Genomic DNA, 16,589 nt, shown 5'->3' with positions numbered 1-16,589 from the left:
GATTAACTATCTATTGCTATTATGATTGTTGAAAAACTTATCTGCATTTATTCACTAACAAAATATTTAAATGTTTTTGACTATTGTTTAAGCCTTTTATACTAAACATTATAATATTCACTTTTTCAATTAATTATAACAATGAATTCAGTGAATACAGAATTCAATATTTTTTCACTTTTGAGTAGTTTCAAATATATATATTTAAAACTGTAATATAAAAAGTGAGCAAGTTACTGAGGCATGATATATATATCATGCCTCAGTAACTTGCTCACTTTTTATATTAAGTGCTGGCTGAATTGAATAAGGGTAATGGGTTTACAGTGATACTGCTAGACTTTGCAAAGACCTTTGACAGGATATCACATGGAATTCTTATCAGTAAACTGCAGCACATGGGGATGGATATAGGGTTGTGAGATGGATAGGAGGGTAGTTGATGGAGAGATATCAGAGAGCAGTTTATTCAGGAGTAGAACCCAAAAGAAGGCCTGTGACTAGTCTCATGCCATAGGGTTCTGTTCTTGGACCACTGCTATTTAATTTGTTCATTAATGATATAGGAAAGGATCTGCGAGGAATTGTTCAGTTATTTGCCGATGATGCAAACTTGGGTAGAACAATAGTGAACACACATGATGTCAAAATCTTGCAGGATGATTTGGATAGATTGGCAGACTGAGCTAAGGAGAATGGATGTCAGTTTAATGTGGCAAAGTGTAAGGTTATGCATTTTGGGGTGAAAAGATTATCAGCAATATACCACATTGGTGGAGTCATACATCAGAAAATTAATGAAGCCAGAGACTTGGGAATGTGGATAGGAAGTTAAAGTTTAGGGGGCACATAGCAAAGGTGGCTAAAGCAGTTCATCAGATCACTTGGTTACTGAAGAATACTTTGACGAGCAGAGACAAGCAGGTTATTGTTCCTCTTTATCAAGCCTTGATAAGACCCCATCTTGACTACTGTGTGCAGATCTAGGTGCCAAGGCTTCTTGGTGATGGGGAGGTAGTAGAGAGGATCTAGAGGCGAGTGACCAAAATGGTAGCATGTCTATGGAATGAACCTTACGAGAACAGGTTGACGTTTTGTGGGTTACAGAAACTGGCTGATAGGCAGAAAATGGGTGATATGATTGAGACATTCAAATTACTGAGGGGTTTTTACAAGATTAATTCATGGGAAATTTTTCAGAATAGGTCGTGGTGGTGGAAGAACTAGGAGCAATCCATGAAAACTGAGTGAGAGTTAGTAAGGGTGTTAGAATTAGGTTTTTTACTTGGAGAGTGGTGAATGAGTAGAATAGGTTGCCAGAGGCTGCTGTGGGTGCCATGACTGTGAATGAGTTCAAAACAAAGTACAATGCATACTGTGCAAATGCTGAATAGTTCTTGAAGTGATGTTTAGTGCCTCTCTCTCAATGAGTCTAAGGACTCCTTGGATTTGCCCATAATAATAATAACAATAAATGCACACACACACACACACAAACATGCATACATACATACACACACACACACTATAGTAGTTTGCTGATCAAAGTAAATATGTTACTAGTGATCCTGTTAACAACAAGCTTACACTTGGGAAAGAATGCCTATATTTTAAATTAAGTGCTTCTCTTTCTGTTGGCAATCTATTAGCATACTGACAGCATATTAATAGTACACAACGTTATTCTAATATACTGTTTTTATAACTTGCCGGGTGAACTTTGAAACTATTACTAAGACCTATGGTAAATTTATATAGAAATAATAAGAAGATGGAAATTTGAAATAAAGGAAATTTTTTTTTTAATAATAATCTCGAAGACAAGATGTCACAAACCTACAGCCAATTGCTGCTGTAGCCACACTAAGTACTACTGGAAACCTTACTCTCTAACAACCAAACATAGCCCATAACTTTTGTTGTAAGCCTTCAATAAATGTGGTGGTCACACTGAGCAACAAAATTCATATACCACTTACTTTTACAAATGCAGCCATGCTTAGTGAAAATTTGACATGCCAGTCCCAAGCCCAGATAAATGGGGAGGGTTGAGCACAGAGCTAGTAACCCAGTCTCAGAAAAAAACCTTTGCTATGCAAACTGAAACCTTCCAAAATGTGATACTGGATGAGGAAAATAGAACACAAACTGCCATGAACACGAGGCACCTCTGTGAAAGCCCTTCTGGGGAAGCAGAGGTGCAGAAGAAAGTGACAGACACCTTACCAAAAGACAAGCTTAGACTGGGATGTTGGAATGTTAGAACCATGTTCGAAACTGGGAAGACGTAGTCTCAAGAGTTCTAGAAAAATACAGGCTAGAAATAATGGGATTAAGTGAAACGAGATGGATAGGAACTGGAAAAATCAAATTAAACTCTGGGAACCAAAATACAAATGACCACACAAAGGGAGTTACACTAATGATGACAAAGAAAGCTCATGGTGCACTAATGGAGTGGAACCCAGTATCCGAAAGAATACTAAATGCTAGATTTAAAGCCAGCAAGCAGAACATCACAATAACTGCTATATATGCACCAACAAATGATGCGATCCAGGAAGAAAAGGATAATTTTTTATAACATGACAATTTTTAGAACCTACAGAGAAGTATAGAAACAACAAATAAAAAAGATATGCAACTTATAATTGGAGACTTTAATGCTAAGGTTGGAAATGATAATACTAATAAAGAAACTGTTATGGGAAAGTGTGCAGAAGGAAAAATAAATGAAAATGGAGAGTTACTTATAGACTTTTGTATGTTCAATCAGCTTGTAATAGGAGGGAGTCTCTTCCAACATTAAAAAATACACAAGTGGACATGAATAGCACCAGATAGAAAGACAAAGAACCAAATAGACCTGTACTTATATCAAAGAATTGGAGGAAATCACTCCTGGATGTCAGAGTTTTATGAGGAGCCGAGGCATATTCATATCACCTTCTCCTAACAGCTACCATGAAAGTAAAAATATTTAAAAATAAACAAACAGTGCACAATAGGAAGAGGTTTAGAATTGAAAAACTCAAAAACAAAGAGATTAGAAATAAATTTATAACAACTCTACAGGATAAATGGGATAAACTCGAAAAAAGAGAAGGAGATAACATAGAAGGAAAATGGACTAAGATTAAAGACATACTAATAAGCACATCAGAAAGGATATTGGGATTTCGAACTAATACAGATAAGGAATGGATATCAGAAAACATCAAATTAAAAATAGAGGAGAGAGATAGAATAAAAGAGAAACTGATACAGATTGGCAAAAATGTTGAACTAGAACAAGCAGAAAGATATAGAGCAATTAACAAAGAAATAAAAAAAAGTGCAAGAAATGATAAAAGAAAATATATAGAGAATCTAGCACAAGAGGCAGAGGATGCTGCATACATAAATGATACTAGAAAACAAGGAAATTAAGTGGAAAAAGAAACAAATGGATAGTTCCTATATACAATAAAGAAGGAAAACTATTATTAAATGAAAAAGAACAGATAAATAGATGGGTGGAATTCCTCTCAGAGAAATTTCAAGAAATGACTGATGGTGACCAGAGTCTAGAATTAAATGAACAAAATGCATCATTGGATATAAATTTGAATGAAATAACAAAAATAGAAATTACAAAAGCAATAACTCAGATAAAAACAGGAAAAGCACCACGAGTAGACAACATACCAGGCGATATCCTAAAAGCAAATCCAAAACTTATAGCAGAGGTATCACATCCCTTACTAAATGAGATATGGCAGAAAGAAGAGTGCCTAAGGAATGGAATACTGGATTACTGATTAAATTACTCAAAAAAGGGAACCTATCTGAATGCAAAAATTGGAGAGGTATAACATTGCTGAGTGTTATAAGTAAAATACTAGCAAGGATAATACTAGAAAGAAATAAAAAAACAACGAAGACCAGAACAGGCAGGATTTAGAGCCAATAGATCATGCACTGACCACATTGCTACTTTACGAATTATCATTGGAATGGCAGGCAAGCTTATATTTAAATTTTAGCGATTTTGAACAAGCTTTCGACAGTATAAACAGATCTTCCCTATGGAAATTATTTAGAAATGATGGACTCCCAGAAAAAATAATAAGAATAATTTAAAAAATGTATGAAGATTTTGAAATTAAAGTAATACATGGAAATACCCTCTCAGAACCATTTAAAACAAAGACAGGAGTAAGGCAAGGTTGTATACTCTCCCCTACTTTGTTTTTAATTGTCATAGACTGGGTGATGAGAAAAGTATCTCATAGAAATACAGGATTACAATGGTTACTTCAAAACCAACTCCATGATCTAGATGTTATTTTCACAGAAGCATCAACATATAGAACAGAAAACAACAACACTTGTAGAAACAGCCAAAAAAGTTGGTCTTAGGATAAATAAAAATAAAACAATGTTGATGAAAATAAATGAAAAACAAAATAAACAAATAACAATAGAAGAAATACTGCTTAAAGAAGTAGAACAATTCTTGTACCTTGATTCAATAGTATCAATAAAAGGAGGAACCACTGAAGATATAAATAGAAGGAAACAGCTGGCTTATTCAACTTTCAACCAACTTAGAAATATTTGGAAAAACAAGAATTTGTCTATAAAAACTAAAATGAGAATATTTAACTTAAATGTAAAGGCAATACTAATGTATGGATCAGAAACTTGGATGTTAAACAAAAAGATAGTTAACAGTGCCCAGGTCTTCCTAAACAAGTGTTTAAGAATGATACTGGGAATATATTGGCCAAAACAAATATCAAACGAAGAACTATGGCAGAGAACAAACCAGAAACCCATGTTGCAACAGATACATGAAAGGAAATGGAGATGGTTGGGATATGTGTTGAGGAAAGAAGATAAAATAATAGTAAAACAGGCTCTAGATTGGAACTCTCAGGGTAAAAGAAGACGAGGAAGCCCAAGAGAAACATGGAAAAGAACAATACTGAAAGAAATAACAAATATTAATAAAAACTGGAACCAAATAAAAGCAGAAGCAAAAAAACAGAGTCCAGTGGAAAATGGTGGTGGAAGACCTATGCTCCCAGGTGGAGTGAAGAGGATAAGTAAGTAAGTTTACAAATGCTCATGCCATAGCAGAATTTAAACCAACATTTAAAAAAAAAACAAAAAAAAAACAAAAAAAAACAAAGAGGAGATGTTAATTCAGCCCACAACCCAAACAAACTTTATGAGCAAATTTCTATCTGCCTATCCCTTCTATTCCATCCTATGAAGGTGGTTCCATAAGTTTCTGACCTGACTAACTTTTAGAGGTGATAGAAAGAAAACAACTGTGTCACTTTTCAACATAATCTCCCTTTGCTTCAACACACTTTCGCATCAAGATTATTCATATTTGGTCTTTGTATATTTTTAAACACAAAACTTATTCTTATATAAGATCATCTGTTTAATACAACTATGTAAAGAACGCCTACTAGTTTCGCTAGCCTACTGTCTAGCTTTGTCAAGACTAAAAAGGTGAACAGAAAAATAATAAATGCAAAAAACAAACTAATACAGAACCGTTTACAACGGTTAATACACCAAATTTAACAGCTCGCGTGATGCGAGATGCTTCAGTAATTATTGTGAACATGCGTTACACAGTTTTTAGCGTACTGTAGTTCCACTAAACTTAATGAATTAATCAGATTTTTCCATATATCTTTTAATATTGCTCCTTGATTTCAGTTGAGGTTGTTTCCTGTTCATAGGACCACTGCTGCTTCTTTGAATATTCTGGATCTGTAATCATCCTCTATATATGGCATCCTCCGGACTTGGGAGCGGGAAACTAAGTGAGATAGCAGAAGCGTAAAGTTAAGTAAAAGAATAGACCATGACTGTTTGTGTCAAGTTTTAATGAAGGAATTTGTGTTAGAGAGAGAAATCTGCCTACCGTATTATTGAGTTTTATGCTAATTAAATGACATTAGTGGTGCAGTCTAAATTAAATAAATGTTCTAGTATCTTAGGCATAAGACTCGTAGTACGAAGGGTAGATAAACATAGTACGTAATAATATAAGCAAGAAAGATTCGAGACAGAAAGCGTGCACAGCTAATTAGAATAAAGATAAAAAGATATTACTAATGTAGGCAGAGTAAGAAAGGAAAATATATAGAAAAAACGTATAGAATAGTAAAGATAATAAAATAATGCATTAAAGACAGCTGAAGATATTACATCAGGATGGTGGAATACTGATTATGAAAACAGATTGAGAATTTGTAGACTGCAGACACTAGCAAACAGGAGAAAGAGGGGTGATATGATTGAGACTTACAAACCTCTGAAAGGCTCATACAGAATTTCAATTAATGGAATTTTTCAATTTAGAGGGTGGGGAAAGGACATCCTTGGAAGCCCGAGAATGAAGGCAGCCAAGAAGGGTAGGAGGGCTAGATTTTTCTATTAGAGGGTGGTGCATGATCGGAATGGATTGCCACTGGATGTTGCGAGTGCAACCAGTGTGAATGGATTCAAGAATAAGCATGATAGCTGGTGCGTGTATGTAGCCTCCCTTGATGAGGTCTCTCTTAATAATAATAATAAAAATATTTAAAGAATTAATGTACAGTGCTTACAGAAAACTATGTGGAGAGACATTTCAGTATGGAATATGTCCACCCCAAACTGGACCACTCCTTCTGAGCAAGGATAAGGCCTTGTTTTCTGGAGAGGAATTTCGAGCCGCAATGCATCTCCCTATTGCATCCCAAACATTTTCTATAACGGCGAGATCTGGGGGAGTGTGCTGGCCACTCAATTCGATTAATCGAGTGGCCAGAAGTATCTCCGCTGCTTGTGTATGATGTCACATCGCATTGTCATCCATACAAATGAATTCTTCACCTATAGCAACAGAGAACAATTGCACATGGTGTCAAAGAACTTTATTGTAATATCCTTCACCAGTAATAGTTCCTTTTTCCAATTGGCTATCCCTATTCCTATGGCTATCCCTTTCAAGAACATTCTTGTGATGGGAAGCAGTATCACTTTCATGCCAGATCAAGTGTCATCTAGAATCAAAGAAAAGACTAAAATGTATAAAGAATACATCTATAAAGAATACATTAGCCCATTGGTATCTTGTCCAATTTGAATGGATACAACACCACTGAAAACATGCTCTACAATGAGCTGTGGATAAAGGTACACAGACTACAGGCCTTCTATATACCTGCGCTTAACTGGAGCCAACTTGCAAGCTGACCTGGTGTCACGTGTCAATTACGTTTTCCTGTTATAACCAAAAATCTGTCTTCATGCTTCTTGGTAGAGCGAGGGTGACCTCTTTGCAAACATTTGGGACACATTCGATTGGTTTGAAATGCTGCCCAGTGCCTGGGTACAATGCTATGTGAGATTCCAAACTCTCTGGGAGCATAAATAATTATGCTTGCATCACCACCACTGTGAACTCCCCATGCACACATTAATGCCATCTGTTGCAGCCCAGTAATTAGTCAGATATTTGCCAGAATTTCAAGTGTGCTCTCATAATTTTGTCTGGTCTAATGAAGATGCCAGAAAATCAGTGGAGTACCCATAATTGGCAAGAGTAAGAGGACTATCCATAGCTGTGCCTTCAGTTTGTTGATATGGTTTTTCTTGTACACATCCAAAGCAGATTAAAAAGTCGAAAAGTTTGATAATTTCCAGAGAAAAATCTTGTTTAAGTAAATGAATACTATCTGTCAAAGGAATGTTCTTGAAAAGAAATACTCAGACTAATCATAATATCTGAAGTATCTAAATAAAGATTACAAAGTTTTGTTTTAAAATCTAAGGAATTCTTATGTGAGAAGGATATTTTTCAGTAAAGGAAGATGATTATGTAGACAAGCATTTAGAAACTTTGTGGTGCAGTCAATTAAGACCTTTATTACATTGTGCTCATAACATATTCCATTGAAGCCCTTAAACAGCAGAAATTGAATTATATCAAATCTGCTTTTATGAAAAATGGCCTTAATGAGTCCTTTATCAAGAAAGTCTTTAACATCTTCAGGCAAGCAGGCTCTAGATATCATGGAGATATATTAAAAGAATTTCTGAAATTACTGCTATGCCCTCTTAATATTATAGTATCCTTTCATTCTATCAGGAATAATGGCTACCTTCCTTTCCTCACCTAAAGACAATCTTTTCCCACTCAGCTTCCCAGGTGTCTCCCAGATCCTTTGCTCTTATGGTTTGCCTCACTCTAGGCAGTTTGGCAGATCTGCAGCTGGCTGTTGTGAGGAACATAAATCATATATCCAGTATCTTGCAGTCCAGCCTAGCAAAACATGCCATCTCAACTAAACATAAGGTTCTTTGGAAGAAACTTAACTTCTATATAAAAAGTCTCCAAGATCCTTTGCTCTTATGGTTTGCCTCACTCTAGGCAGTTTGGCAGATCTGCAGCTGGCTGTTGTGAGGAACATAAATCATATATCCAGTATCTTGCAGTCCAGCCTAGCAAAACATGCCATCTCAACTAAACATAAGGTTCTTTGGAAGAAACTTAACTTCTATATAAAAGTAGATTCCTTGTAGAGAGCTGTAAGGCTTTTCTACACTGAATGAATTCAAACAGATCTGATAACTTTAGGTTATTCCCTTTATGGGAAATATTATTCATCTATTATTGTATTATAATATTTTTTTATATTTCATTTATCTTTTGAAATTAGGAATTTACTGACTGCTGTCTTACTTATGCTGTAGTGGTGCTTTTAAAACTGATTATTTTCTTTCATTTTATTTAGTGCTCCACTGTTAGTATAATGAAGATGTCTTTGATAATTGAGCGAAAATTTAACATCTAATAAATTTACTTCACATAAGTTGAAGTTTCCATTTTTAATTTTTTACACACACTTGAAAGCAATTAAATTTCTTTTGGTGGACTATCTATGCAATATCCTCCAAACAAAAAACAGATAAAAGTCTTTCATAAGACTGCCAGGCCATTGTCCTCACGAGTTCCTCTTAAATGCAGGTCATTAACAATTAACCTCTTCAGCACCTGAGAGTTCATCAGTTAATGACCACCAGTATGAATTCCACTACTACAGTTTCCACAACTGATCTCATAGCCTATATTACCTATCTCTGGATACATGCAATGAAAAGGTTTGGATAAATCTATGCATTCACCCTTGCCTTCCCCTCTCCCCGCCCACAGAGCATCTGTTAAAGTGGTGTTAAGGAGGCCTGTTCTGTGCACTGCCATATGGTATGCACAGAACATCAATTTATTGCTCTAACTGCTACATTACTAAACCTGCTTCTGTTTTCCCTCTTTCATGTCATCTTCTCTACTCTCTGGAACAAGCAGCCTCCCTATCCCATTCAAATTTGATGTTGCTGTTTGGTGGAAAAACTTAGGTTCAACTCCTGCCCAGGACGTGAACAACCTTTACTTTTCAGCTGAAGGCGAATTAGCCAGTCTCATAAGGAGGTGGCATTTTTCCTCCTGAAACTTAGCTTTTTCATTCTGAAAATAAATAAGCTGGTCATAAGAACACACACTTTACAGACATAATACACTTGGCCTTGCAGAATTAGTTGCTTTGGCCATAAATCAAAAATAACCAATCTCTGGAAGAGCTTTTCTCAACAAATACTTCTATGGGGAACTACAACTTACACACATTAAAAATCAACAGGTGGGTATTTTTATTCTTATTTATTTTTCAATTTGTAGACAATAAATGGCATTGATATACTAGAAGTCATGCAACTTCGTATGTGTATGATGGGTAAAAACAACAAGAGCATTTAAATCAAACTCCTAGCTACTACTCAGCTCCTAGCTACCACACTTCTATAAACACTACTTCTCATTTATCTCTCAAATAATTCCTTTTCAATTCCATTAAATAATCAGTAATACTCATTTCATGTTTTAATTAGTATGTTCATATTTGGAACATCAAAGTGCTGGAATCCAAATAAATCATATCATAATTGATTCCAAGTGGCCACTTTATAATGAACATTTAATAGACTTGTGAACACTGACTGTCCCTTATTGTGCTCTTCTCAATAAGATCTCTATCAACAATTGCTGACCGGATGGAATTATGGCCAAAGAAACTAAGGTTATGAGGCCAGTTTACTGTCTGTTAATTTTGTGTATGCTATGTTAACCAGTCAGTTTGCCTACTGAGAGGTGAAAGATCAAAGTTTATAAAAATCATGTCACCTGTACATAAGACTGGCTACCTCAATCTCAGTTGAAAAGTCCTTATAAAGGATACTCACATCCTATATAGGATTCAAACCCAGATCATTTGCAAAAATCACAAATGTTACATCTTTGGGACTGTACCAGGTAAGTGCTTTTCAATTAAGGATGTTTGAATGAATATATGTGTTGTTATTACCTGGTTGCATCCTACTACTCTACCCAATTTCTTCACTCCTCTCTCATTTAGTAATCGTCATCCAGTTTTTTTTTTTTTTTTTTAAATCCCATGCTACACCCATGATATCCTCTCTTTGGCTCATCCTACATCTTCATTATTTTTGCATTTATGATCTGTTGTTCTCTCTCTGGGCATCCAACCTGACTGTCCAACTGTAATCTTTCATTCTGGCTAAGCAGCCAGCCTAGTTCCTTTTTAATTGTTTTACTTCTTTTTTGAATATTATCATCAACAATTTTTGTGATTTGTCTAATATCTGTTTTAAAAAATCCTCAATCATTTCTCTCCATTAGTTGTTGGGATGCTCCAAATTTTTGCTCTTGTTTTCTTGTCAATGAAGAATTCTCATAGAAAGGCTTATATATTGGCTATTCATAACTATTATTTTTGAGGAAATCACAATGTATACTGAATATCAATTACAGTCACTTTAACTAATTCTTCCAACATTCTGGTGAAGTCAAATTGCCATCATCAGGGAAAACACGAACAATGATATGTGCATGCAGGCACTAACACTCCGTAAATGAGGCTGAAGAAAAGCAAACGAAGTTTGGCCTAGAGTCCTAAATGGCACCCCTTAGTTGGCTAAATTGGGTGGCCTCGGACAGTGGGCTGAAGATTTGAGGATGATCAATATATCTAGAGCACAGAAAAATTAACAAAAATTCTAAGAAATACAACCTTACAACCACTTATAGCTCATATTATTAAAAAAAAAAAAGCAGCCCTTATCTGCTCCGGAGTCCAGCCACCTTCCTTAGACCTTAGACCACTGCAAGGAACCTGGTCCTACTACGGCAAAACAGGCAGGACAACCAATATCAGAATTTCTGAACACAAACTATATCTGGTTCCTATATTACGGCCACTCTGGACTTGTTGACCATGCTTCGGACACCCAGAATAGGATAAACTAGAAGCTACTCTACTCCGCCACAGCAAATACAAACATGAGAGACTATTCCTGAAATCTGCCTCCCTGAGAAACTTTCCAAACCTTAACAAATTTGTGTGCATGAAGCTGCTCCAAATTTGGGAAGCACTCGTCCTCAGATCCTTGGCCCAATGGTCAAGACCACCCAATTTAGCCCACTAAGGAATGCCATTTAGGTCTCCAGACACAACTTCAGTTGCATTTCTTCAGCTTCATTTATTTACTCAGTGTTTGTGCCTGTGTGCACATATCATTGTTCTGTGTTCTCTGATGATGGCAATTTAACTTTGCCAAGCAGAGGTGTTAAAGTTGTTGCAATTAATATTCAGTATATGTTGCAATTTCATCAAAAATAATAATTATGAGAAGGAAGATGTTTGGGCCCCATTGTGTCAATGTGGACGACGTAATCAAATTGATATATCAATTTCACACAATACTGTGCTAATTTCAAGCAACTGAGGCCCATTAACTTACTTCTTGAAGATCTGGAGATAGCATTCAATGGAGAAAATGGTATTGGGAATGCTTTTCAAAAGAACGGAGCTAGCGAGAATGAAGCAAGAGAATGAGAAGGTTCATTCAATAAGCTTGGAGCTGAACTGTGTTGGCATGTCCGGACAATTCATTGCGGGAAAATTAATCATGGGGTAAAATTAATCACATGAAAATTCATCGCGGGAAAATTAATCGCGTGAAAATTCTTCACGGATATATATGGAAAACACAAAAAAGGAAAAAAATTTCATATATGAAAAAAAAAATTTATATATTATTTAATATTTCGATTATACTTAGCTTTCTGAATTTTTATTCCGTGTAAAGTTATTAATATTCTTTCTTACTACAGCTCTGTAGATAGAATTAGAATAGTTATTAGAGACAATAAAATATTTAAGAATAGTCAAGGAGAATGGTCACACTATTTAAGAATATTTATTCTTCTAAACGTTCACTATTTTTCTGTTCTGCACATTTAGATACCCATCCAGGTGTGATATAGTTTTTTTATCTGAACTAATTCAGAAGGCAAAGTATTTCAGTTATTGAATACATGTGTATTTTGAAAATGACTCCACTGTTCCTGCATATGAAAGATGTGTTGTAGGCTGTTATCATTTACAGAGCTAGTTTAAGAACATAAGTTCACTCTTGAGTAATTATATTAAAGAAAATTATAATAAAATTATATAAATCCTATCATTATGTAAAAAATACAAAATACATAATACATCTCTCATCTCATCTTCCTTTTACCCTCTTTTACCTTGCAGTGTCAAGGGTTTATTAATCATCAGACCTCAAACCGTTCACAGGATAAGGTGGTCAGCCCTATGCCCCAGTGTATCCTATGTCCGTAATGTTGATTCACAAGGCTGGTTTACCTTGTCATAGCCAAGGATGAAAAACCCTTGGCTATGGCAGAGGAAGATCTTTCAGCTCCTCATATCACCAACAGAAATCGAACCTAGTACACTCCTTCCCTAGGCATATGGTTGCGAAGCACACAGCCACTAGGCTAACCGTGCAAACATGAAATACATAAAAAACTATATTTTGTGAAATTTATCTTGCACTGCATTTACTTTTCATATATCAGTATCAATGCAATATCATTTCAATTTTCTAGTGAATAACATTTCCAGGCAATTTTTTTCAGTGAAGAATTTTCCGACAATTTCCCCACAATGAATTTTCCTCCCGATGATTTTCCCAGAATCTACAGATGGTGACCAGTGGCTGATTATGTTCTCACAGGATTGGATGAAAATGCCTAATAATTCATAATGCAGAAACCCAGTCAATGAGAACACAATTGCAGTAAGTAAGAGGGGGATCATCTATTAAGTGTAGCAATCCTCTTTCAGATATAAATTCACTATCACTGTTCCTTTCATTAAACTGCAGCCTCAAATTTACGATTTCTGGTTCTCTTATCATTCCCTCAAAATCATCTTTCTTAAACTTACAACATAGCTGGAATTTTAAGAAACTTCAACTGTAATGATTATATTGTTTACTTATAACTATCTCTTTTCATAATTTTAATTCCATAGTGAAGATTAAATTATCTTTATTAAATCAACACTTACTGCCACTAGGTTGACTACATACATATTCCTTTAGAAAACTTTTATTAAAATTTATTTCTAAAAAAAAAAAAAAAAGTGTAAGAACTTTATATGCAGTTGTCTCATTTTTCACTCAATATCCCAAAACTTTACCATTTAGCCAAATTAAAGAAACGCCTATTTTTAAAAATAGGTCTTATTCTTAAAATATGTGTTAGGCTATAAAAACTTTGGATCCTTTTAATTATCCTTAATGTGATGATAAGCATTAAGGATAATGCTTATCATATAGCATTATCCCTAAAGCTATATGATAAGCATTTTTACTGAGATGTATATGATAAGCATAAAACCACTTTCCACTAAGGAACTGATTCCATAAGTAAAGCAATCCAAAATTAAGATTATGTACATAAAGCAATATCCAGATTGATTCCACTGCTTTTAGCTGCACATTTTGAAATCTATGCATTATATTAAAACTTACTCATTCTATTAAAAATGCTTTTCTAGTTTCCAAGATCCTCAAAATATGACTTTATTACTGACACAAGTTTTATTTGATGAAACTTATGAAATAAAATAAATATTTTCATTTTATGAAAATCATCTTAAAGAAAATGAATTGGAGACAAATATCCTAACATAATTTTATAAATTTATAATAAAACATTATATTAATATGATGAACTATATAAAAATTTAAAACTAACTATTTATTCTCCATTCTGATGTCACACTGAGTAACATTATCCCAAAAATTATCCCTAATCTTTCAAATTTTAAATAAAAGATAAATTATGTATAAAAATAAACCATACTTCCATCTCTAGTCTCAAGATAAAAAAAAAAGCCATAACACACATGCGGAGAGAGAGCAACTAAAGAAGTAATGAAATTGGATGCAAATAAGGAAAAGATTTTTTTTCTTATATCCCTTAAAATAATCGCCCCCAAGGGATTAAATATTTGTTCCAGCATTCATACAAAAATTGGAAAATGGAAAACTCTTCTACAATAGCATCGGGTTCTGCAATCACACTACTTCTAATGTCAAACACATTAAACTGGTTTCCTGTCAATCTTAATTTCAACCTGAGAAACAGAAGGTCTGCCTGAATCAGGTCATGGAGTGCAGACAGTAGTTAAGAGCACTACAGTCTGCTTGTGGGCCAGAAATGACTGCACATCAATTACCGTGTGATCAAGAACAGTGTCATGCAATAGGTGCCAACCAAGATATTCCAAATTCCATAACCAAAAATGTTTTACTACTTGTAAGTAGCAACTGTTTCCAACAGTCCTTTCTGAAACAATAATTATAGGTTATCCCTTTGTGAGCGAGGAATACTATCAGCATCAAGCATCATTTTGATAGACAATTTCAATTTAAATCTTGGTAAGCTTCCAGGTCATAATTCTACATTTTGTCTGTCTGTGTCAGTCTCAGAATAATACCAGATGCACCAACTCTCATCTGCAGTAATAATTCTATTTAGGAAACAAGATCCCCTATCAGATGTTCTACAAATTTTTTTACAAGTATTCATCCAATCATCTCAGTTTTTCCTCATCAAATAAATTATCATCATCATCATCAAATTCCTGACATTTACCTGCAAGGGGTGTACAGGATATGATAGTACTACATGAAAAATTTACATCATTACTAACTTCCTATCTACAATTTGCCTCCAAATCAGTCTGTTACTTGTCAAGACTCCAGCATTATGAGATCTTATATTTCTATCATCTAAGGCACTTTGTACCATATCAATCCACCTATAAGTTGGTCTTCCTCTGGGTCGTTTTCCTGCCAACCTAGCAGAGAACACTTGTTTTGCTAATCTTTCCTCGCCCATTTTGTTTAAGTGACCATACCACCTGAGATTAGCTCTGCTAACGCATTCCTGAATGCTGACAATGTCAAGTTCTTTCCTAATATCCTTGTTTTTAATATGATATTGCCATTGATGCCATCTGTTCATGCCCCTAATCTTTCTCAGGACTCTCGTATCTGTGGTCTCTAATCTTTGGCTTAGTGTTTTACTTCTGACCCAGCTCTCAGATTCATAAGTTAAAATTGGCTTGAATACTGCTTGTATATAGCTAATTTAGTGTTTTGGCTAGTTTCTCTATTATTCCATATAAATGTATTCAATTGACTTCCTACCATACCAGCTTTGTTAATTCTGTTGTCTATTTCCATATTTAATTTACTATCTTCACTAAAAATCATGCCTAAGTAGCTGAAATGTTTTACTTGTTCTATAGGTTCTACATTCACAATGCCTTTTGATATGCTTTCTTCTTTTCTTTCACTGCCTCTTTAACTTCCTGTGTCCACCATGGAGTTCTGATTTTTCTATCCTTGCAGTTGATATTTTCAGTGCTGACCTTCATACCATATCTATTACAACGGTTATTCACGTTAGTCAGGGGGATCTTGCAGACTTGTAGAGGATTTATTTATAAGTATAACATCATCCGCATAAAGCAAAGAGCTGATGTCAACAACTCTAATTTTGATATCAGATTTAATACCACACTAAACCAGAGACTACAGCTTCTGTAAGTAGTACAAGTAGTATTGGAAGCAAATTTACCACTGCAAATTTTACAGAAACTGTTATTACTCCTAGTGGTAGCCCTGTGTTTGGTTCAGATAAACACAAAAAGAAAAGGAATGAAAACAATTCTCTCAGTGGTTGTGCAAATACCACTTCAAGCAAGGTGTCTACTAAACTCTCTCCTACTTCCCAAGTATCATTATCGGTTGCAGTATCTGTAACTGTTACTACTGCTACAACAAGTGCCACACTGACTTTCAGCAGTATGTATGAAAACTTTATCAATGGTGAAATATCAGCTGCTACAGGAGATAGTCAAGATTCCCAGTCAAAAAATCAGGTAAAACGGTCTCATAGTCACTCATCTGAAAAAGGAGAAAGAAAGAAACACAAGAAAAACAGTGCATCCAGGTATTCAGACTAATTTTCTTTTCTTAGGCTATTTATAATTATCTGAAGTTTATCGTAATCATATTATAATCAATCGTTGGTGAAGAGACACTTGTAGGTTATTCATAATATAGAAAATTCTTTAAAAAGTAGAATTAAGTATATG

At 34.8% G+C, this 16,589-nt stretch overlaps 1 protein-coding gene across 4 annotated transcripts in view; it reads right to left on the bottom strand.

Annotated features, from left to right (window-relative positions):
* LOC150102608 (signal-induced proliferation-associated 1-like protein 2) overlaps nt 1-16,589 on the bottom strand; it is a 485,410-nt gene that overhangs the window by 63,313 nt on the left and 405,508 nt on the right. The gene's annotated exons all lie outside the window — the stretch shown is intronic.

Source organism: Typopeltis vanoorti, chromosome 10 (assembly GCF_054136105.1).
Source record: "Typopeltis vanoorti isolate ZY-2024b chromosome 10, IOZ_Tvanoo_1.0, whole genome shotgun sequence".
NCBI lineage: Eukaryota > Metazoa > Arthropoda > Arachnida > Uropygi > Thelyphonidae > Typopeltis > Typopeltis vanoorti.
The sequence above is the reverse complement of the archived record's forward strand: the minus strand, read 5'-3'. Positions and strand labels throughout refer to the sequence as shown.